The sequence below is a fragment of the Procambarus clarkii genome, chromosome 8 (assembly GCF_040958095.1).
Source record: "Procambarus clarkii isolate CNS0578487 chromosome 8, FALCON_Pclarkii_2.0, whole genome shotgun sequence".
In the NCBI taxonomy this organism is placed as follows: Eukaryota; Metazoa; Arthropoda; class Malacostraca; order Decapoda; family Cambaridae; genus Procambarus; species Procambarus clarkii.
Genome location: NC_091157.1, coordinates 26,439,678 through 26,463,533, shown reverse-complemented (window position 1 = coordinate 26,463,533; position 23,856 = coordinate 26,439,678). Strand labels below are relative to the sequence as shown.

The following is a 23,856-nucleotide window of genomic DNA, read 5'->3' as shown; positions in this document are numbered from 1 at the left end:
CCAAAGGAACAGAGGAAGGGGCAGTGGGCGTATCAGGGTCCAAGGCCCGGAAACGGTTGTGAGTCTGAGGAAGGCGGGAAGGACGAGGAGAGGAAGAGCGCAACACGCGAGCATAAGAGATATTAGCATAAGGCAGGAGTCGGCGAACCTGGCGTCTCGCCTCAGGAAAAGATAAACGCTCCAGGTGCTTCAAGTTGAGGACGGCTGCCTCAAGCTTGTAATGGACAAACGCACGGGAGAAGGTAGGATGGACCTCACTGCAGTTGAGGCAACGAGCTTGGGGAGAAGTGCACTCCGACTTAAGAGTGACCTTCACCCCCACACAAAGGACAGAGAAACAGTCCCAGAGCAGCGGAGGGCACCATGCCCAAACCTCCAGCACTTGTTACAGAGCCGAGGAGAAAGAATGTACTCCTGGACAGAGCACCTGGCACCAGCAAGAATGACAGAGGGTGGAAGGGTCCTACCATCAAAGGTAATCTTCACAACCCGGAGGGGTTGACAGCGACTAGAATGGCCTTGGGCAGCAAGGATATGTCGAATATCGTCGTGGCAGTCGCGCAGGTCCCGAACACCGGTCGCAACATGGGGCGGGAGCAGAATAGTGCCAACACTGGCATTCAACTGAGCATTCTTCGAGACCCGAACAGGGTTCTCGCCAAGGCAGGATAAGGCAGCCAAGCGGGAAGCAGCATCCTAAGAAGGAGCAGCAACGACACGTGTACCGACACGAGTGGGGTTGAAAGTAATGGAGGCATCCACGGAATCAACGAGATGTCGATGGAGGGAGAAATCGTCAGGAGGCGGAGAATTAAGAGGGAGGAGATCAAAATATTTGGCCCACGAAGCCGGACCAAACAAGGCTTGATAGGTAGCAGAACTGGAAGGAATCGAGCAAGGGCGGCCATGACGACGACGGCGGTGAGAACCCCCAGAGAGAGGGGTTAAAAGGCGCAGTAGTTACAACTAGAGATGGAGCCGCGCCAGGGGACGAGGTAGTCACCACTGGGGGTTTGGGGCTCGACCCAACCACAGAGGAGGGAGGGGAGCCAGGGGAAGGAGTCAGAGGCCAAAGGAGGCGCAAGGTCGGGGCCCAATGCAGCGGAGGCTACAGAGCCTGGTCTTCCAACACGGACCGACTCAGGGGCTTGGTCGCCCACCCCACGAGCCTGAGAAGGAAAAGCAGAAACAGTCAAAACAGGGGTTATCATGACGAAAAGGAAAATTCAATCACGAATGTGCCCCCACACCCACCATGGAGCCACAATTAGAGGCAGGACACCCAACAAGAAGCTATCGCCGATCTTGCCAGGGCCTCCTAGGGGTGCGTCGTGAGTATACGCCCCACAAGCGCCACCTTAAGAACCGACAGTCCGTCGAGATCGGGTTCAGTGACGAAAGGGGGATTGACAATAAAAGGTTCCCCTCGCTCTCGACGTCGGGTACTGCAGTTCTACGGGTGCAAGAGTATGCCTCCTCCAGCACCCGGGCGTCAAAATAGAAGAAGTCCAAGGGAAGAACCAGAACAAGCAAAAGGTCGGCAGGAAACGGCAAGCAGATAGGAGAAGAGGGGGGAGAAAAACGAAACAGAAGGAAAAGGAAAATGTGCTCAGCAGAATTGGAGAGGACGGCAGCAGGAGCACAAGGCTAGAAAAGGACAGAGGACTGTCCCAAGGAGCATCACACTCCGGCAGGCGCCCACTAAGCCCCCACACGGCGACAACGAGCTGAGCGGGGAGGGGGGTGACCCTTGGTAAACTTCTCCAGCAGGTGTACCAACTGTATATAAAAAATGACTTGCGTGTTCCCACATTGACGTATATGTCTATCATACGTCTAGTCCTCTGGTTGTATAGTATATTATCTTATAATGTGCATTTATTTCTTAATGTTGAGTTTCCGAGAGTAATGCTATTTAAATGGATCATGCTAACCGAGTTATCACTAGGTCAGATGGTAGGCGATTGTGGGTACTTATGGATTATGGAGTATTGTTATAGTGTTAAAGAATGTGATCGATTCCTTTTCCCACCTGTGTCACCCTTCCCAACTTATGTATGATAGTGTACCACTGCGCCGGGTTGCAGCCTGGTGTGAGCTATGCCTATGTATTAGCCGTTACTGATATGATAGCTGATTCAATATTTGTTTGTTTCCAAGTTGTTAACTGATGTGTAGGTTAACTGATTTGATAGTTGACTGAGCGACACTAAATTGATAGCCGATTTGCTAGTCGAGTGACAACTGATTTATGTGACTAGTTGAGCCATGTGTTGAAGCTCTATTCTTTCTGATGAAAGTATCAGCTTTAGTGCATCAGTTATGTATACATTAGTTCTACTTTGACCTAATTAAATTCTACAGTAAACTGGCATTGTTGTAACTAGCCTCTATTAATTCCCCTAGAATCTTAATTGAAATTGGCCAGGCTTTGACCAGGGGTGTTGGGTTCATGAGGTCATGACAGATGGCCACGTAGATGCAAGTGCTTAGTCTCCCAAAACTGTGTCCGACGTATATTCAGCTTGCTAGGTTTTGCCCCGGTACTTTCCCCTCACGCTAAAACTTTCATTTTGCCAGTCTCCCCTAATCCCAGCAGATGTATCACCCTCTTGGGTATTTTCATTTATATACATTTAATTGAATTGGTGGGATAGAAGACAGACTAACAGAAGTATGGATAGAGAGAGGGGGGGAGAAAAGAATTGGATTGATTGGAACACAACAACTGAATGTTCAAATAATGGGCCAGATGAATTGTTTACCACTCGAGTGGTTAACGCATAGAGTACTTTAGACTATACCTATTAGAGGATCACCGCTTCAAGGTATAGTGTTAAACTATTACAATTATTAAACGTGTTCCTTTCACCTATTGTACTTAGGTGGGAATATGTATTTACTACATAATGCCCAACCGATTTGAAAAAAGTTTTTCCAACTTTAATCCCTCCATACCTGCAGTAGCATTGCAAGAGAAATTTCTCGTGTCTGGCTGACCATACCTGCAGTGCCGTTGTACTGATGCACCCTCGTACATACCTAAAATTACACATTAAATGTATTAAAACACTAAATTGGAAAACTATGTAAAGTTTGAGAAACATCCTGTAAGACAATCCATCAGGTCAGAATATGGTTCATCTATAAAGCCAACTTACCACAGAATGGCAAAACCCAACCTCAGACTTTACTCATCCACGGCCCGTTCTCAACACAACGGCCAAGTGGTCGTTAACCCGGCAGCCAAACATGAACGTTCTCAACACAACGGCCAAGTGGTCGTTAACCCGGCAGCCAAACATGAACGTTCTCAACACAACGGCCAAGTGGTCGTTAACCCGGCAGCCAATCATGAACGTGAAGAACGCTTCACATTTAACTTGTCCTCAGTCTATGCTCGTTCTTGCACTGACCCACAACAGTTCATACATTTTAACACTAATTAAAATAGTTTGATATGAACTATTATATTTATTAGGCGAGGGAGACAAGTTGTAATACACACGTACAATAATTTCATTCAACAACTATCGTAGACCTATACACAATATAAATATAGATTAATATTTACTTATATTGGACAATATAGTACTTGGTTACACTGGACGTTAATATCAATTTAGGCGTCTCTGGGGTTGGCTGCAGCGTGGACGACACTGACTCAGGATGGCTAGTTTCATTCATATAGGATGGGCGGGGGGGGGGGGGGGGGGGACTGTGACGCTTGCTAGATTATAAGTCTTTGGTCCGTATTTCAAGGATTGAAATCTGATCGTTCACAAGAAACGCCTTATAACTGCTAGAATTTATCTACTATAATAATTTTGCATTTTTTCCCCACCTGATTTTGGTCGAATGGTCAATTTCACTATGATGTTGATACTCGAGCTGTCGTGGAACTGTTAATCACACATCAGTCGTTTTAGAATTTAATTTTGCTTTAATAAGTTTCCTCAAAAGTCTTAAGATAGGTAAAAGTCTTAATAGACAAAGGTATATTACTCACTATCATTATCTTAACTAATGAGTAAACCATAGCTAATAAAATTATTTTAATTAAAGCCTTACCATCTTGTAACTATGCTTATTTAGACAGTCAACAAATATAGGCCATTCTACCAACAGAATACAATGTGATAAAATAACTAATCATCTAGAGTAACTTGCCTGTAAGCCTGGCGCAGGTGACCTCATGCACAGGACTGTCCAGGTGACTAATTTAGTACAACCATTGAGGCGGGCGCTGAGCAGCACCTCTCCCCACGCCGGCCCGCGCCACACTGCCCGCCGCGCCTCTTGACTAGCTTGGCCTGATGGGTCAACTACCCGTGACGTCATTCACCTCACCTGACATGAGGCCGCCTCACATACAAATAATTCACAAGTCACTTCAACAATATTAATATAGAGTTTATTTCTATTAATGTGAAGTATGAGGAAGTGTGAGTATGTATTAAAAGCACATACTTCACTACTGGACATTAAACCCACTACCACACCCACCTAGTAACTTGGAAGCTCCATAACGCCTTCTGTAACTTATGTTGGGGTCTATCTAGGCCAGGGGCCAGGTACAGCAACCGGTTACGGTGTTCAGCGTCCTGTGTGCATATATGTATTTACTGTGTGGCTGTAGGGTCGAACTCTTAGCTCTTTGACTCCGCCTTTCTAATTTTGGTTGTCTTATTTACTGATTTAAGACCTATTGTTTTCAGTGTCATATCAACTACATATACACCTCCCCCCTAGGGAAGGCTGCTAGCAAGGCTCCTAGCCCCTCGCCTTCTAAACATTCTTAGATTATTGCACTGTCTCCTTTCACACACCGCTATCATATTTATATTTAAAACTTTGAATCGAATTAGCTTCAACGATTTTATATTAACATCTTACCTGTAAATTGACAACTTATTGACAGCTCTAACATTAAAAAATACCTCTCTGACTTCCTTGTGACTCATTGGCCTCTAGTTTTTATCTATAAACCCTCGTTTTGCTGTTCGTAGGTTTGAAGAATACTGCTTTGTGTACCTTGTCAATTTTCCTTAGAATCTTGTATATTGTTATCATATTCCCTTATCTCTCCTTTCCTCGAGTGTGGTAAGATCGAGTTCCCACAATCTTTCCTCATATTTTACGCCTTTCAACTCTGGAACGAGTCTCATTACATATCTTTGAACCTTTTCTAGTTTATTATGGTCTTTTGCTTAGGTAAGAGTTCCATGTTGTGAATGCCTATCGAAGTGCAGGTCTCACCTTCGCTGTATATAGGGCCTAAAATAGCCCCCTTGTCAAATTTTCGGAAGGATGAACTCAAGTTGTTTAGTATGACATTATGCAGCTGCTATTCTGCTAATGTAGACTTCTGGCATCACAAATGAGGTTATATTCACTCCCAGGACTTTCCTCCTGATGTAAAAAATTGTTTTCCCTTTTTCCTATATTGCTGGTGTTAATACGCCTGTTTTAAAATTAAATTTAAATTAGTTCAGAATGGGACCTAAAACGGAACCTTGTGGTGCTCCACTTGTAACCTCTCTCCACTCTGATGTCTCTGCACTTTTGCTTCCTTCTTGACCCACCTTAGAACTTTTCCTGTTACGCCAGCCTCTCTTACTATCAGTCTAGCAACTTGCAGGCAATAATTGTTAGTAATGTGGGTCTGTGTAATGGTTTCTGTCTACCCCATTTCTTGTATATTGGTACCACATTAGCCATTTTCCTTCAGTCAGGAAGTTCTCCCGTTTCTTTTGAGGAATTAATTATTACGCCAAGTGGCCTGCTGAATGCTTCAGTTGCCTCTTGGTATGTACAACAAAATTGTGTCTGGTCCTAAGGCGCATGACCAGTATTAACAGCAGCAGCAGTCTAGTAGTGAAGCAGGAGCGAGTCTACAGTCTAGCCTCCAGGGAGGTTGTAAAGCCGAGGCACGTGCATTGGCAGCAGCGACAGTCCAACAACACAGAGGAAGCGGCAACCCCACAGTATTGGATGCCTTGAGCTTTGCCTCTCAGTTGACATCGTCGAAGTCCGTCTCTCCCTAGGTTATGCCAATATCTACCCATCTAGTAGGCACACAGTAGACACAAATGAGGTCCCTATCGCCCCATCCCCCCCCAACGGATTTGTTGGAAACACACAACCACAGACAGTCATCACACCCCCCACACCAAGAGAGACCCTCCATCTCATCCACGAACTCGAGGCGAACCTTCCTAAGGGACCCACGAACACGATGGGCTACTACTACACACCACAGGAAAAACTCCTGAGAGAGGTGTCCTGTTACGAACCCTTCGTAGCTGGGTTGCTGAAACAGTACTTTACGGGTTCTTTTTAAACAATGATCCTACTCAAGTTCAGAGGACCCTAACCTTGGTGGAAATATAGTGTAATGTTTAAGGTAAATAAAAATAAAAGCACTTAAAATAACCCGTTATTATTACCCTTCACCATAATATGTACAAGTCTATATGTGAGGTCATCCTGAGCGGTGTTACTACCTCTCATGCTAGCCTGTTTCACGGATGACTGACACTGCCTCTGACGAGGTCTTCAGGGCACCACTAGCCCTTACGCTACCTGCCGTTATGGAGCAGTCTACAAATACCCCCCCCCCCCCCACCTTTGCGCACTCGCATTGCTCATCCGGCAATGTCCAAAGCGTTCACCTAGCCCCACATGCTAGTACCATCCAATAGTGAAGTCCACAGCACTCACCTAGCCTCACTGGCTAGTCCCTCCAGGAGTAAAGTCCACAGCGCTCAACTAGCCTCACTGGCTAGTCCCTCCAGGGGTAAAGTCCATAGCGCTCTACTAGCCCACTTGGCTAGCCCCTCCAGGAGTAAAGTCCATAGCGCTCAACTAGCCCACTTGGCTAGCCCCTCCAGGAGTAAAGTCCACAGCGCTCAACTAGCCCACTAGGCTAGCCCCTCCAGGAGTAAAGTCCACAGCGCTCAACTAGCCCACTTGGCTAGTCCCTCCAGGAGTAAAGTCCACAGCGCTCAACTAGCCCACTTGGCTAGTCCCTCCAGGAGTAAAGTCCACAGCGCTCAACTAGCCCACTTGGCTAGTCCCTCCAGGAGTAAAGTCCACAGTGCTCAACTAGCCCACTTGGCTAGCCCCTCCAGGAGTAAAGTCCACAGCGCTCAACTAGCCCACTTGACTAGCCCCTCCAGGAGTAAAGTCCACAGCGCTCAACTAGCCCACTTGGCTAGCCCCTCCAGGAGTAAAGTCCACAGTGCTCAACTAGCCCACTTGGCTAGCCCCTCCAGGAGTAAAGTCCACAGCGCTCAACTAGCCCACTTGGCTAGCCCCTCCAGGAGTAAAGTCCACAGTGCTCAACTAGCCCACTTGGCTAGCCCCTCCAGGAGTAAAGTCCACAGCGCTCAACTAGCCCACTTGGCTAGCCCCTCCAGGAGTAAAGTCCACAGCGCTCAACTAGCCCACTTGGCTAGCCTCTCCAGGAGTAAAGTCCTCAGCGCTCAACTAGCCCACTTGGCTAGCCCCTCCAGGAGTAAAGTCCACAGTGCTCAACTAGCCCACTTGGCTAGCCCCACCAGGAGTGAAGTCCACAGCGCTCAACTAGCCCACTTGGCTAGCCCCTCCAGGAGTAAAGTCCACAGTGCTCAACTAGCCCACTTGGCTAGCCCCTCCAGGAGTAAAGTCCACAGCGCTCAACTAGCCCACTTGGCTAGCCCCTCCAGGAGTAAAGTCCACAGCGCTCAACTAGCCCACTTGGCTAGCCCCTCCAGGAGTAAAGTCCACAGCGCTCAACTAGCCCACTTGGCTAGCACGTTCAGATCGACCCAAGTACTCTTCCCATGTCCCGGCTTCACTGACTTCCATTGATTGGTCGTCACCTTCCAGCCTAGCCGACTAGAAAATGAACAACTACGATTAATGAGAGGGTCAACTGCTATAGCTCGGCATCTGGATCGTAAATAGCGACGAGGTCCGTCACATGCCCAACCATGGGCCCCTCTCAGGGCCAGCCGGTGGCTGAACGGACAGAACACTGGACGCATGATCCTGTAGTCCTGGGCTCGATCTCGGGCACCGGCGAGAAACAATGGGCAGAGTTTCTTTCACCCTGATGCGCCTGCCTGTTGCCTAGCAGTAAATAGGTACCTGGGAGTTAGTCAGCTGTCACGGGCTGCTTCCTGGGGGTGGAGGCCTGGTCGAGGACCGGGCCGCGGGGACACTAAGCCCTGAAATCATCTCAAGATTACCTCAAGATAACCCTCATCCCACAAGATAACCCTCAGGGCAATGTCGCACCTCGCACAAGAGCCCCCCTCTACCCACTCCTTACCCATCGTCACGACAGCCGACCTGCGCTTGGACCACACAGGTACTGTACGAGCTTACACCTAACACTGTAACGAAGATGCGTAAAATAGCAATTAAATGGCAGGACATACAACAACATTCGATACGGAGCGGCGGATTTCATTGAGACTGACCAACCCGACATGCAACTATTAAACAGCAGGTGCGTCACAAACGCTCACATAATCCGTCCCTATAGATACACTACAAACTAGTCACTGGATGAGGCAAACGATGTAATTGTCAAACATCAAACAGACACAAAATTATTGACCCATTATGGCAATTCTGACACTTCAGGCCATAAAACTTCACTCACACCCTGAATCAATCATTATTAGTACCACCTACAATCGTCCCTACACCAACATACCACAAATATAACTTGACTAGAATCTTCAACTGCACCAACTTGCCCGTCATTCTGATGGCTAACCTGAATGCTAAACACACCACAACACTCCAAGCCAGCACGGACATAATCTCCACCAAATATACCTGTAAAACGACTAACGTTCCTGGGACCAGACATCCACACGTTCTATGCTAACAACGGTCTCGGGCGACCTGACTTCATATTCACAAACATATCAGGCACCCACCTACACCACACAACTCCCTGCCCCCTCATAGGCTCGGACCACATTCCTGTCACCCTCCATATCTATCTCTCAAAAAAAGACCATCTTCATACAGGATCTCCCACGTTTTGCATACAACAGACAGTACAGGCAGACTGGGCAATACTCCCAGTATGCAAGAGACAGACCAAACATTCACATATGATGGCAAGACGCCCGAGAACATTGACACCCAACTACACCTTATACAATACAGTCACAAGCAGCGGCTGCAACACCACCACTCACCCCCATAGGAGAAGGTACTCGTTTACCACTTCCGTACGATCCAGGAGACTTATCACACACTGGGACTGGAAGCCGGTCGGCCAAGCAGACAGCACACTGGACTTGTGATCCTGTGGTCCCGGGCGCCGGCGAGAAACAATGGGCAGAGTTTCTTTCACCCTATGACCCTGTTACCTAGCAGTAAAATAGGTACCTGGGTGTTAGTCAGCTGTCACGGGCTGCTTCCTGGGGGTGGAGGCCTGGTCGAGGACCGGGCCGCGGGGACACTAAAAGCCCCAAAATCATCTCAAGATAACCTCAAGATAACCACACTACCAATACAGATTCATACAAAACCAGCACAGACATGGCCAAGTACTCTTGGGCCTCACTATACTCTGCAATCATATGCTCAATAGTCTGGTCAATGATCACGCCAAGCACTTGACCCCTAGTTTTTTTTATTTAAAAAAAATGAACACAAAATGTACAAATACACAACACAAATATAAACCCTCAAGAAAAATATCAGGGTAAACAACTACACCACTTTCAAACACATCACTTACAATGACAGAAACAGCACGGACCTGGCAGAGGTCATACAAGTTTTCCGGCAACACTGGCAGACAGTCTTTCACCAACACAGCCAACAGGACTTCAGAACACACGGGTTAACAACATGGATTATCCGATACGCAGATCAGACAACGCCGGACCTTCACATTGATACAGCTCCACGACATTGAAACAGTACTTACGACACCGCAGACACCGGGAGAGGTCAAGATGATGCTACTGAGCACCCCCCTCCCAAACAGAGCCCCGGGGGACTCGGGTATAGGCCATGGACTCATTAGACGCCTTCCTATGATACATATCGACAGCCTGACTGCTCTCAATAATGCCTCCCTTGTTCCAGATAATTTTCTCAATTCTTAAAAAGCAACTACTATTCTCATCCCAAAACCAGGAAAACCACATAATTACCCCAAAAACTACCGACCAATTAACCTACTTGAAACGCTCGGGAAGGTTTTCGAGCATTCAGTAAACTTCAGACTTGGACAACATCTTGAAGACAGTGACCTACTAACTGAAATACAGTTCTGCTTCTTGTCCCACAGGTCGACACATGACGCTCCTATAATAGTGCTGAACTACATACTAATCAACCAGAAAGAACGACACAAGACAGAACTAGTGACTAAAGACGTCGAGCAGGCATTCTACACAGTATGGCGTTGCAACCCGTACTCGCACTTTCTTACAGTCAATATTGACTTATTAAATAAGTGCATATGTGACATACTAATTTATTGTGAATATTTTAGTTTACCTTGAAAAGCTTCATAGAAAACACCGACCTTACCTAACCTTCTTAGTATGTTAAGATAAGCATCTTATTGCTTCGTAATTACAATTATTACTTAACCTATTATAGGTATAGGTTAAGTAATAATTGTAATTATGAAGCAATAAGATGCTTATCTTAATATACTAAGAAGGTTAGGTAAGGTCAGTGTTTTCTATGAAGCTTTTCAAGGTAAACTAAAGTATTTACAATAAATTAGTACATCACATATGCACGTATTTAATAAGTCAATATTGACTATACGAAAGTGCGAGAACGGGTTGGGCATGAAGGACTTTAATACAAGATGAGTAACAACTGACCTGCCCTTCAACACTAAGAAACTACTCGGCAATTACTTGGACGACCGACAGATGAAGATTTTCTTTCTGAGCCTCCCCTCTCACTATTTTCCTCATCACTCAGGGGTCCCACAAGGCTCCATTCTTGCACCAACACACTGTGCACTACATAAATGACATTCCCAACCATATACATCCAAAAATATCTCGTGCTATGCAACGCAGACGACATGACAACTAATAACGAGTGAAGGCATCGATGACGTTTCAAGCCTAACACAACGGGATATATACAATATTACATGGAAGAGCGACTGGCGAATACGGTCGAGCCACTCAAAATCCACCATCACTACTAACACAAACGTGCTAACACAATACTCGTCAAACTCTACTCGCAATCACCAACTCCTATTCCCAAGGGAGTCCACCTGGAGCTGCTGTGGGGTACAGACGTGTCGTCTGGCCTCTGGGAGTTTGGGGTGTGGGCGTCTTTTTCCCCCCTTCCCCCCTGCTGTTGCTGCATGCTGACGTGGCGAGCTTGCCATGGGTGGTCCTTTTCCTCCTCTTAAGCGCGTGAACTCCGTGGACCTGGAGTTCACTGGTCGTGCTGGATATGCGGGTATAGAAATGGTTATGTGCGGCATGCTCCATATCCCTGTGATGGCCATTTACGGTATTGAGCTTGTAACTGCCCACCGGGTTGTCATCAAGTTCGTGACGGAGGAGGAGTACCGTGATTTCCTCTGTCATTACGAGGCACGTTCGTTGCCATTGCCGGGTGGTGCTGGCTCTGTATCCATCTCAGACCGTAGTGGTGCCCTGACTTATGTCAGTGTGCATGGGGCGCCCCCTGGAGTTTCCCAAGGACCTTCTCCGGCGTTACTTTCAGCGGTTTGGGGCGGTCGTCAGTGTGCGGGTCAACACGCTCTCCTCAGGGAGGTATGCAGGTAGGTGGATCAACGCTCGCACCTTGGGGGATGCGCCTACAGTCGGATATTCCATCTTCGGTCCGGCTTCTTGGGTACTACGTCCTGGTGTACTATGGCCGGCAGCCTCGTATCTGTTTCCGGTGTGGCCTGTTGGGGCATCAGGCTGCCGGGTGTGATGCGGCTCCGGTTGCTCAAGCCAACTTGTTCCGGGAAGAGGATTTCCCGCCACTCCCTCTGGACGAGGACTCCGGGGGTGAGGAGGTGAACATCCCGTTAGTTGCTGAGGCTCCCCCAGCGTTGCCCAACGTTCCCCTGGTTGTCGCCGACCCTCCTCCGGATGTTGCGGTGCCGTCGGATGATACTCCTGCTCCTGTCACTGCTGCTCCCATGGGCCTTCCTGATGCTCCCTGTGAGGCATCGCTGTCTGCTCACCCGTCTTCAGCTGCTGCGCCTGCCCCTGCATCCTCGCCTCGGGTCCCGGCTGTGCTGGGTGCTGGGGTGGCTGTGGGGCCTCCTGATGTGTGTGGTCCGGTTCCCCCTGTGGTCGAGGCTGCTGCCGTTCTGCGGCGGGCGTCAGTTCGTCAGGCTAGTGGTGCCCGTGTTTCTGGGACAGCTTCCGGCTCTGACGATCTCAAGCCGGTGGCCAAACGTTCCCGGCGTTCGTCGTCTGCCTAGGCCGATGTTGGGGAATTTAGTGACTGCTGGTCTTCGGGTGTGGATGGAGTGGTTCCGGATGCGTCGCTGGCTCCGCAGTTAGTAGTGGCGGAGGTCCATGTGCCTGCTGACGATGGTATCCGTGTCTCGGGTGTGCATGCTGTTCCTTCTCCACCAGGGGCCTCTCCGCGGTGGGGTGTGGTGGCCTCCGCTGCCGGGGATGGTGGGGATGATGGGGTTGGGCGTGGCCTAGTGGTGACCTTACGGAAGGATGTGCGCAGTTCGGTTTCCCGGCAGTCGTCCGGTGGTGTGCCCATGGACGCTGGTGCCCCTGTGGTGATGCCTTCTGTCCGGCTCCCTCCTCTGAGGAGGTCCGTTGGGGATTTGGGGATCGTGTTACTGGAGTCTGTGATGCCGTTGGGTCACTGGTTGCAGATTGCTGCGTTACCGATCTGCGAGGAGTCGCTGGCCCTTTCGAGTGTGGCAGTTCCCTTGGTGTGGGAGCGTGTGACGGTCACTCAGGTCAAGAGTGATACTATTTGGGTGCCCTGTTTGCGGGTGTTTGTTTCCAATGTCCCGGATGAGATGGCGTCCCCGGTGGCTGGTCATGGCCCTTGGCAGTGGTTGCTCTGGGAGGCGTTCCATGTACGTTTCCCTCGGGACGTGTTTCCGGGCAAGTATGTCAGGTGATTTTCTACTTTTGTGCTTACTCTTTGACTGTGTGCCCTTCTGGCTGTTTGTTTACCATCTGGTAGTTTGTGCCCGTGCCTCTCCCTTGTTTGTGGCGAGGCGGGTGGTTTGGTGTGTGTGTTTTTCTTCATGTATTTGTTGTATGTTGTTACCGTGCCCTATGTGTTTTATTTTATGCTTAGGTATTGTCTTTTTATTTTATTTTGTTTGTTATTGGCTTGTTGTGTGGTGTGCTTTCAAATTGTATTTCATTTTGTTCATACTGTTGTGCTTTGTTGTCGGTCCTTCAGGCCGGCGCTTCTGTCTGTTTTTGTTTCATACTGTTAACGTGTTTTAAATTGATGCTATGTTCTTGTTTTGCTTGCATTGCGTGCTTGTTTGTGATTGTTTTGTATCTAGTGTTTTACTCCTGCTTTTCCTGTACCCTTTCCAGTTTTGGTAATTGTTGTTCTGTAGGTCCTTCTGGTCGGCGGTTTCTTGTTTTGTATTGTTATGTTTCTATTTGTTGTTTTATTGTAATTTAACTCGCATGGTTGCATGTAAAAAAAAAAAAAGAAAAAAAAAACTATTCCCGTCACCAAAAACACTACAATACTTGGCCTAAATCTTGACAATAACTTACGAATACACTGCACACAAACACGCCAAAGCAAAAAGTCCCTCCTTCGACTATGCAGACACAAACACCCACGCACCAAAAAAGGTTACACCTGTCTAAAAGCCCTAATTCTCCTTCTCATAACATACACCCCAATGTCCCTAATGCTCAGCCAACACAAATAAATAGCTCCAATGAATTCAAACCCAAGATCTGATGTGGATCTACAACACTCGATGTGACAACTTCCTCACAAGTGAGATCCTCCACCTCATAGTAAACACACGGCCCATAAACATATACCGGAAGCACCTGGCCAACAGGGAGACTTAGGTTAACAACTAACCGTGAACATCACACCACATACCTCACCAACACAATACAGACACCACAACACTGACAACCTCTCTAACATCCCGGAACAACCACCACCCGCACTATTGTTGTGAGAGTCTGAGAGGGGGAATAAATGAAATGGTTGAGAAATTGAGCTCGGAAAATTCCTAAAAAAATTCTTTAATTCTTTTAACCTCTATTCCTGTCGGGATATTCAATTAGGTCGCCTGAGGAAGGACTTGCTTAGCTAACACACCAGTGTAGTAAGCAGCTCATTCCTCACTGGGACCATTTATGAACAATTGACTAGGCGCGAGCAAACTCCGAAACCCCAAAAAGTTGAAATCCCCTCCACTTGTCTGTCGACCTTCGCCATTCGCCGAAGCGAATCTAGCAAGTAGGTCCTGGGCTCTCACAACAATAATTTATTGTTGTGTGGTGCCGTATATTTAGTTCAAAACCCATGAATCAGTCTCAATTTAATAGTCGAGTATGAAGAATCACTTGCATAACAATCATGTGTGGGGTGTAAGGAAAAGAGTGTTCAACATAACTTAGTTTATTCAAAAAAGTACTACTACAACAAAAACAAAATTATCAATGACGTTACTCGAAATCCTTCCTGTGACACTATCAATGACAGTTATACACCAGCCCCTCGGACTGCATAATGAACTAACTCGAACACAAGGCGTGAACACAGAGGAATCAATGAAGAAGCAAGAATACAGATCTATAATCATACTGACAACTATGACACAGTAGGTTCTGAAACACGTCTCCAGTAACCTCCTAACTGTTCTACGCCTCAGTGCAGTCTACACCTGCAATAGCAGTTGCAATGCATATCAAATCAGTAGCCTGTCAATGACACATCAATGACTAATGGGTTCACTGGCAATTGCAGCAACCCTTCCACAATTAATCTTTACGTTAATACTCCGTCCCACGGACGATCAACAATCAATAACAATTTGATTTACGTTAATAACAAAGTAACGTTTCCGTTAATAACAAGGTAACATTTACGATAATTTAATAACTCTTACAACTGTTACTAGTAACGCGGAAATTACACAACACGCTACCGTCGAGCATTCAATGAGTAAATCCCATTAATCCCTGTACTTCCAAACAGCTGATTAATCTCTTTACTAGTTACGTTAATTTACATTATCAATTACTATCACTCAACGATGGTAAACTCTGATTTTACAATGTCCAAAGTGCTAAGAGAATAGTAATCACTCGTGATTACCTTTAGAGCAATTAATTGCTATCCTCAAGATCAATAATTAAACAAATATGCAACCATTCACACTGGCTCAGCAATTTACATTAAGTTATGAATTCCGTCTGAGCCTTCCATATTCAGCCCGTCCTCCAAACAAAGATCCAAAAGTGATTCCATGCACCCGCCAAACCCCCTGTTTATGAATGAAAAGCGGTTTACACACGACTCAACTGCTGACGTTCGAACATATCCGGAACAAGTGCTTCACTGACGAATTTTGTTCGAATAACAACGCTATAAATGCTTCACCCACGTACTACAAATACAAATAATCGCCAACAGAACCTAAACACCTGACTTAACCTATCCTATGCCTATATATACACAATATGTTAATATATTATAACATTATTTTATACTTGCGAAAATTCCCGTTTTGAATGAACTGCATGTTAAAATTTATGAATGCGTCTGTGGGGTTGATTGCTGAATGTAATGGACTTGAGTCGAGGACGGGTTGCCATATTCAGACCAATTCAGGTGAAAGTGTTAACACTTTCAACGCGAAAGTGAAAGTAACGCGAAAGTAACGCGAAAGTGTTAAGGACGCTAATCACCACGTTTACGTTATTCTAAAATGACGTTATTCTTCCCACGAGTCAATCAAGTGCCGGTACTTCAGGATAGATAAATAACGACTTTACGTTAATGGAACCTTCGTGTGAGTCGATCAAACACGAATCGAAGTTAATTACTTTGACTTCCTGAAACACGTCAATTACTCGGCCCACTCACCGTTAATTACGACAGACAATACTATAATTTCTTGTCTGGCTGATGGCTAGGGTACCCCGAGACTACCGTAGCTGCTTACAGGAAAAATAATTAACCCAAACGTGTTCTACGTTACTCAAATTGTTAGAGAACAAATTCTCTTAAAGCAATAGGCGTTCCTTTGGGTACGTTATATTATTTTTTTTTTCTTTTTATTGTTAAAACAAAGTAAAAACAGTGTACATGCAACCAAATAAACAGTAAAGCATAGAATTACAAAGAACATTGAAAGACATAAAATAACACAGAGCAACATAAAATAACACAGAGCAACATAACATAAAATAACACAGAGCAACATAACATAAAATAACACAGAGCAACATAACAGAAAAGGGAAAACAAAGAACAAAAAAAAATACATAGGAAGGTACAGGAACTACACATAAAAACAGCTAGTCAAAACAGTACAAGCAGTGATCCAGAAAACACAAACAAACATGAGAACAACAGAATGGAACATAAAAAAAAAAAAAAAAAAAATAAGCGCACAACAGAAAACAAAAAAAGACTCAGAACGACATGGTACAAAATAATACAAATCTAGGAACAAGCCAGCCTGAAAGGCCACACAAGCAATACTACAAGCCAAGACAGACAGGAAGTTCAGAACCGGAACACGCAGGAACCGGCAAACAAACACACACACAAACAGCCCTAGAACCAACACAAGCAACAGAACACAACACACACACAGCACAACCAAAATAAAAAAAGTGCACTCAGAACAAATACACAAACACACCGCCCAACAGGGCGAAACCAAACACAGAGACAAACCAGACATAGAACCGCAGACACGGTAACAAAATAAACAGAGTACACAAATAAACACAGGCGCTAACGATACTTGACTGGAAACTCCTTGGCTGGGAAGCGCAAGCAGTACGCCTCGCAGACCAGCTGGACGTCCTCGGACACTTGTCGACCAGGAGACGCACAAGGCCGAGGCGTCCAATCAGGCACCCCAAAAATAAACCCCTTCAACTTCGGTACCCAAATAGTCGACGAGCACCACGGGCCCTCACGCACCCGGTCGTCCCAAACGAGGTTCAAAACCCGTGACTTAGGGACCACGCTCCCGTCGGCCGCGAGCACAGGGAGGGGGTCCACACTAGGTGGTTTCGCACTGGTATCAGCACTGGGAGGTTCATCGGCCGCCGCACAGGGCTCCGTACCAACGGGCACACGAGGCTTCTCACGAGGCTTCTCACGAGGCCTCTCACGAGGCTTCACACGGGGCTGCACACTAGGGGAACCTGCAGAGGACACAGACGAGTCGGGGCCCTCTCCACCGAGCAGATGAGCAGAGGCACCTCAGCGCACATCCTTCCGTAAGACCACGACGAGGTCCCGTGCGGCAGGAGCAACCTCCCACCGAGGGGAGACATCAGCAGTAGGTATAGGGGCAACTCCGGAGGCAGCACAGAGCCCCCCACAGCACCGCCAGCCACGACAGGAAACGTCGGATCAACGTATTCTTCCACCTCCACCCAAGGCACACCACGAAGGGAGGACACTCCGGACCCGTCTCGAGCGCTTGGAGATGGGCTGCTGGTCATCCGAGCTATCACCCACATCATCATGTAACACAGTAGAAGACTCCGATGGACGTGCTTTCAAGGCCCGGCCCCTGAGAACCGCAGCCTCCACGACCGGGGGCACCGGACCACACACCACAGGAGACTCCCCGCTGCTAACATCCAAAGGGACAGGAGACGCCACATGTATGGACGGAGCAGGCACGAGCGGCTGAGACGGAGCGGGCAGGGGCGACAGGGGCAGGGACGTCGGAGGCAGGGAAGCCGGTGACGGGGGCGAGGCCGCCACAACCCCTACGTCAACATCCACACCACCATCCAACACCGGGGCAGAAACCAGCAAGGAAGCAACATCCTGACCATCACGGGGAGACAGGTCCGGGGACGATAGCGGGGGGAAAATCCTCCTCCTGGAAAAGGTTGACAGGGGTGACCCGGCGCTCCTCACACACGGCCAGGTGACCCGGTAAGCCGCACCGGAAACAAGTCCGAGGTTGTCCTGCGTGAAAAACACGAATCGGGAATCCTAACAGCATGATGGAGGACGGCACAGAACCCCGGAGGCGCATGGCGAGAGTGCGGGTCCCACACGGAACCCCCTTCCATCTCCTGGTAGGGACAGCATTCATCCTCACATGTAGAACCCGCCCAAACCTGGCAAAGTACCTATGTAGAAGATCCTCAAGGAACTCAAAAGGCATCCCACGCACAGCCACATACGTCGTGGCTCCACAACGGTCAGATAGGGTTACCGACCCACCATCCCCAGGAAGATCGAATGAGCGCCCCTCATAGCGCGCGACGATATCATGATAAATCGCCGGAGAGTTGAACTTGACTATCGCCCGCCGGCCGGCGAGCAGCTGCACACCACATACAGACTCCACTGGGTCACTTAACATATCAATCATTACCACCTCCACAGCGTGGTACGAAGCAATCCCAGAAAACTCCAGGCCAACGGAGGCCTGTCTGGAGACACGGGGTACAGGCTCCCCCATCATCGCTGACCGTCACGGCCCCAAGGGCCCCTCAGCAATAACACGGTACACAAGCCACGTCAGCAGCGACACCAGGTCCTCCCTCCTCGCCGGGTCAACAACAACTGCAGCGGCCGGACAGAAACAACCGTACCCCACGACAGCTGGAGCAGCTCTCAGTTACGTTATATTAATTGCCTCGCAATCACCTCACCGAATACTGGACATCGATGTCCTACCAGATAACAGGACAATGTAAAACCAAAGTACTCGTTTTCAGCCGAGTTCACCCACGACAATGATAATCACACTAACAAATCACAGAGACTTACGTTACAATCCGGTTGCCATGACAATATTGCAGAACACTAGTAAATAACCCCAGAGCATGAACCCTCAAGAACACGGCCTCACATTGATTTGCTGAACTGCAAAACCACTGATCAACACTGGCAACAATCACCATCAGTGATAACCCCTTTGCAATAACACACACGGCAAGTACTCTAATTTACATTAGAACACTGCACAACACTTACTGTTGCAAATGACCCCAGTGCTCTAATTACCACTCAGAACACTGGTCCATACATTGCAATCACCACAGTAAATAACACAATAACACTGGGCATCGTGACACTACGATTATATTATTATTATTAATATTTATATATATTATATATATATATATATATATATATATATATATATATATATATATATATATATATATATATATATATATATATATATATATATATATATATATATATATATATTAGACTTTGTGTCTGGAGAGTTTTTCACAAGTTTTCTTTTTTTTTGGTTGGCCGTGTTTTTAGTTTTATAGTAAATCGTCAATTGTATCTTCTGATTTTTGTCTGTAGGGATACCGTTCCTATTAACAATATCTTTCAGGGCCCTTTCCTCTGTTTTATGAGCTGTGGAAAAGAAGTCCCTGTAAAATAGTCTAATAAGGGGTACAGGTGTTGTGTTAGTTGACTCTTCAGAGGTTGCATGGCGTTTCACCTTCCTTTTTATGATGTCTTCAACAAAACCATTGGAGAAGCCGTTGTTGACTAGGACCTGCCTTACCCTACATAATTCTTCATCGACTTGCTTCCATCCTGAGCTGTGGCTGAGAGCATGGTCGACGTAAAAGTTGACAACACTTCTCTTGTACCTGTCTGGGCAGTCACTGTTAGCATTGAGGCACATTCCTATGTTTGTTTCCTTAGTGTAGACTGCAGTGTGGAAACCTCCACTCCTTTCCATGACTGTTACATCTAGAAAGGGCAGCTTCCCATCCTTTTCCATCTCGTAAGTGAAGCTCAACACAGAATTCTGCTCGAATGCCTCCTTCAGTTCCTGCAGACGTCTGACATCAGGTACCTGTGTAAAAATGTAGTCAACATATCTGCAGTATGTGGCAGGCTTCAAGTTCATGCCAACTAAGACTTTCTGTTTGATGGTACCCATGTAGAAGTTTGTAAACAGGACAAGGGGAGTACCCATGGTGACCCCATCTACTTGCTTATACATATGCCCATCAGGGCTCAAGAAGGGTGCCTCTTTAGTACAAGCTTGGAGTAGTTTCCTTAGAATGTTTTCTGGTATGTCAAGAGGAGTACAGGCCGGATCACGATACACTCTGTCCACTATCATCCCAATTGTTTCATCCACAGGTATGTTGGTAAACAGTGATTCTACGTCCAACGAGGCTCTTATCCCTGTGGCCCGTGTTCCCCGCAGTAAGTCAACAAATTCCTTTGGAGACTTCAGGCTGAAAGCACAAGGTACATAAGGAGTCAGCAAGCCGTTGAGTCGCTTCGCCAGTCTGTACGTGGGTGTGGGTATCTGACTGATGATTAGCCGAAGTGGATTTCCAGGCTTGTGTGTCTTGACATTTCCATACGCATACCCAGGTTTGTATCCCCCAATAATCTTTGGCAGGTGGAGTCTGGATTTCTTGGCTTTCACAGTTTCGTTCAATCTGTTTACCTTTGTTTTCAATTCGGCTGTAGTGTCCTTCGTTACCCTTTGGAATTTAGTTTGGTCAGAGAGTATGAGGTTCATTTTCACCAGATATTTGTCTTTTTTAAGAATGATGTATATTGGCGACTTGTCATCTCTCCTGACGACTATCTCCTTGTTCTCACGAAGGTTCTTAGCTGCCGCTTTGAGCTCGGGGGACAGTATGGTGCTTCTGTAGTTACCTCGAATCTTTCCTCCTTCTGCAATAAGTTCTGCTTGCAAGGTGTCTTTGATGGTGACCACCTTTTGTGTCTCGAGGTTGAATATGTCGTCCAACAGGATCTCCAACTCCACTTTCCGGGCCATCTCACTTGGTCTGGACATAACTTGACAGTTTATGCCCAGGTTTAGGAGAGTTACTTGGTCCTCAGTGAGGCTGATTCCTGCAAGGTTCAGGAAGCCATCTCTGAGTCGTGGAATCGCCATAGGTTCTCTATATAATGTTGTTAGTTTCTTGATTATCCTGGTTTCATAGCTGTGGTGATGTCGATCTGTGAGGATGTCGAGAAAAACGAAACGAGGAAAGAAATGGAAAGAGAAAGGTGGAAAGAGAAGAAGGAAACGAGGATAGGGAAATGATCACTGCTATGGAGGTCATCAAGAACCTGCCACGTGAAATCCAAGTAAAGGGACGACGAGCAGAGAGAAAGATTAAGACAGGAAAGGGTGCGAGTTCGAGAGTCCACATGAGTGGGCTCACCAGAATTCAGAAGAGATAGAGAAGAAGCGAGGACGAACGATTCGAGAAGACGGCCTCAGGTGTTTGTCAGAACATCACCCCAGAGGGAATGTCGACAGTTGAAATCACCCAAAAGGAGCACCGGCTCTGGCAAGGAGTCCAGGAGGTGCTTAAGGTCAGGAAGGGAAAGCGGGACATTTAGGGGGATATAATGGAACAGACTGTATACCATTTACCCACAAAAACACGGGCAGCAGAACAATGGATAGGGGACGGAAGAAGTAGGGGGACGAAGGGAATATCAGATCGAATTAAGAGAGCAGTAGAGTTACAGGGGCCCCAGCTCGGGAAGGGGGAAAGAAAGTTATAACCACGAAAGTGACCAGGACGAGCACCAAGCATTGGTTCCTGGAGACAAACACAAAGTGGTGTAAAACTGTGTAATTAGAAAGTTGGAGTTCATGGAAGTTGGCATAAAATCCACGAATATTCCACTGAAGAATAGACATTACCGAAGAGGAAGGACAGTAACAGAACAAGAAATAAAGGTATAGAAGAACACAGTTTATTAAAGAATCTCAGGATCAGGGTCAGGATCAGGATCAGGGTCCCGATCAGGATCAGAGTCAGGATCAGGGTCGGCAAAATTAGGGCTAGGGGGCATGGGTAAACTTAGTAAGGATAGAGGGAAGGGAGCAAGAGGACAGACCAGAGGCGGACTGATGGGGTCTGGAGGGGGAGGAGACAACTGAGAGGGGCAGGCAAGGACAGCTGGAGGAGGGGGGGGGGCAGAAGGCAGGGAGTGCGCCTCAGCAAGGGCAGCAACTGAGAGGGAATCGGGGGCGAAAGAAACCTCCATATCTGGGACAGGGGGTTCGACCACTAAAATGGGAGGGGATGTAGTGACAGAGTCAGAAGGAGGGGGTGAGGAAGAGAGTGAAGCCTTCTTACCCGATGGAGAGGAAGAAGGAGAGGAGCCAGGGTTAGGTTTCTAACTCAAAGAGACGGGCGTTCCAGTAACAACGTACCGGGCGACAGACTCAATGGTCTCAGCAGGAAAAGAGGAGCGGGAGCGAATAACACGAAGATTGCTGGGAGGATGATGGATATCAGCCTGAACAGACAGGTGGCGTGGAGGGTCAAGAGGCTGGGGGGAGGGTCGGGAAGAAAGAGTGGGGGGAGATGGGGAAGAAGACAAAGGAGATATGGTGGACTGGGTAGGAAGGGGGGAAACCCCAGATGAAGAACCAGGAGGGAGACCATCCGGGACAGGAGGCAAGGGAATAGGGGAGGAGGTGGTGGGTGTGGTCGGGTTTAAGGCCTGGAAACAGTTGTGAGATTGAGGAAGGTGGGAGGGACGAGGAGAGGTAGAACGCAACACACGAGCGTAGGATACGGCCGCGAAAGGGGTGAGACGACGAACTTGGCGTCGCGCTTCAGGGAAAGACAGACGATCACGGTGCTTCAAGTTGAGGACGGCTTCCTCGAGTTTGTAGTGCATACACGAGCGTGAGAAGGTATGGTGGGCTTCACCACAATTGACGCAGCGAGCCTGGGGAGAAGTGAACTCGGACTTAGAGTGATTATCGTCCCCACACAAGGGGTATAGATGCACAGTACTGGTGCATTTGAGGACACCGTGCCCGAACTTCCAACACTTATTACATATTCTAGGAGAGGGAATGTACTCCAGAACAGAGCATCTGGCACCAGCAAGAATAATAGAGGGCGGAAGGGTCCTACTATCAAAGGTGATTTTTACAACTCTAAGGGGCTGACGGCGACGACCACAAGGGGGTCGAGTAAACGTGTCCACCTGGAGGACTGAATGGCCTTGGGATTCGAGGATATGTTTAATATACTCATGGCAATCTTTGAGGTCCCGAAAACCAGTTGCAACATGGTGTGGGAGGAGAACAGTGCCAACACTGGCATTTAACCGAGCGTTTTTGGAGACCCGAACAGGGGTCTCTCCAATGCTGGACAAAGCGACTAAGCGAGTAGCTGCATCCTGAGAGGGAGCAACGACGACACGCGTACCGTAACTGGTGGAGTTAAAAGTAAGAGGCATCTACTGAATCAACAAGGTGTTTATGGAGGGAGAAATCGTCAGGAGGAGTAGAATCCAGATGGTGGAGATCAAAGTATTTAGCCCACATAGCGGTACCAAACAAGGCGTTGTAAGTACTATTATGGGAAGGGATCGTGCGAGTGTGGCCGTGGCGGGAACGGCGTTGAGAACCCCCGGAGTTCATGGGGGTAAAAGGCGCAGTAGTCACAATGAGAGACGAAGTCGTGCCAGGGGACGAGGTGGTTACCACTGGGGGCTGGGGACTCGACCCTACCACAGAGGAGGGAGGAAAGCTGAGGGGAGTAGTCAGGTCGTCGGGGCTCAATGCAGTGGGGGCTACTGGGCCTGGTCTTCCAACACAGTCCGACTCGGGGGCTTGGTAGCCCACCCCACAAGCCTGAGAAAGTACAAGGGAAACATTATCAGCCATGAAAA

At 47.7% G+C, this 23,856-nt stretch overlaps 2 long non-coding RNA genes across 2 annotated transcripts in view; both read right to left on the bottom strand.

Moving 5' to 3' along the window:
* LOC138358932 (uncharacterized) overlaps window positions 1-4,308 on the bottom strand; it is a 68,144-nt gene extending 63,836 nt beyond the window's left edge. The window contains exon 1 of the long non-coding RNA XR_011225650.1: window positions 4,171-4,308. This is a non-coding gene — a long non-coding RNA (uncharacterized lncRNA). The remainder of the gene's footprint in view (window positions 1-4,170) is intronic.
* The window catches only part of LOC138358933 (uncharacterized), a 601,113-nt gene that overhangs the window by 194,562 nt on the left and 382,695 nt on the right, over window positions 1-23,856 (bottom strand). The gene's annotated exons all lie outside the window — the stretch shown is intronic.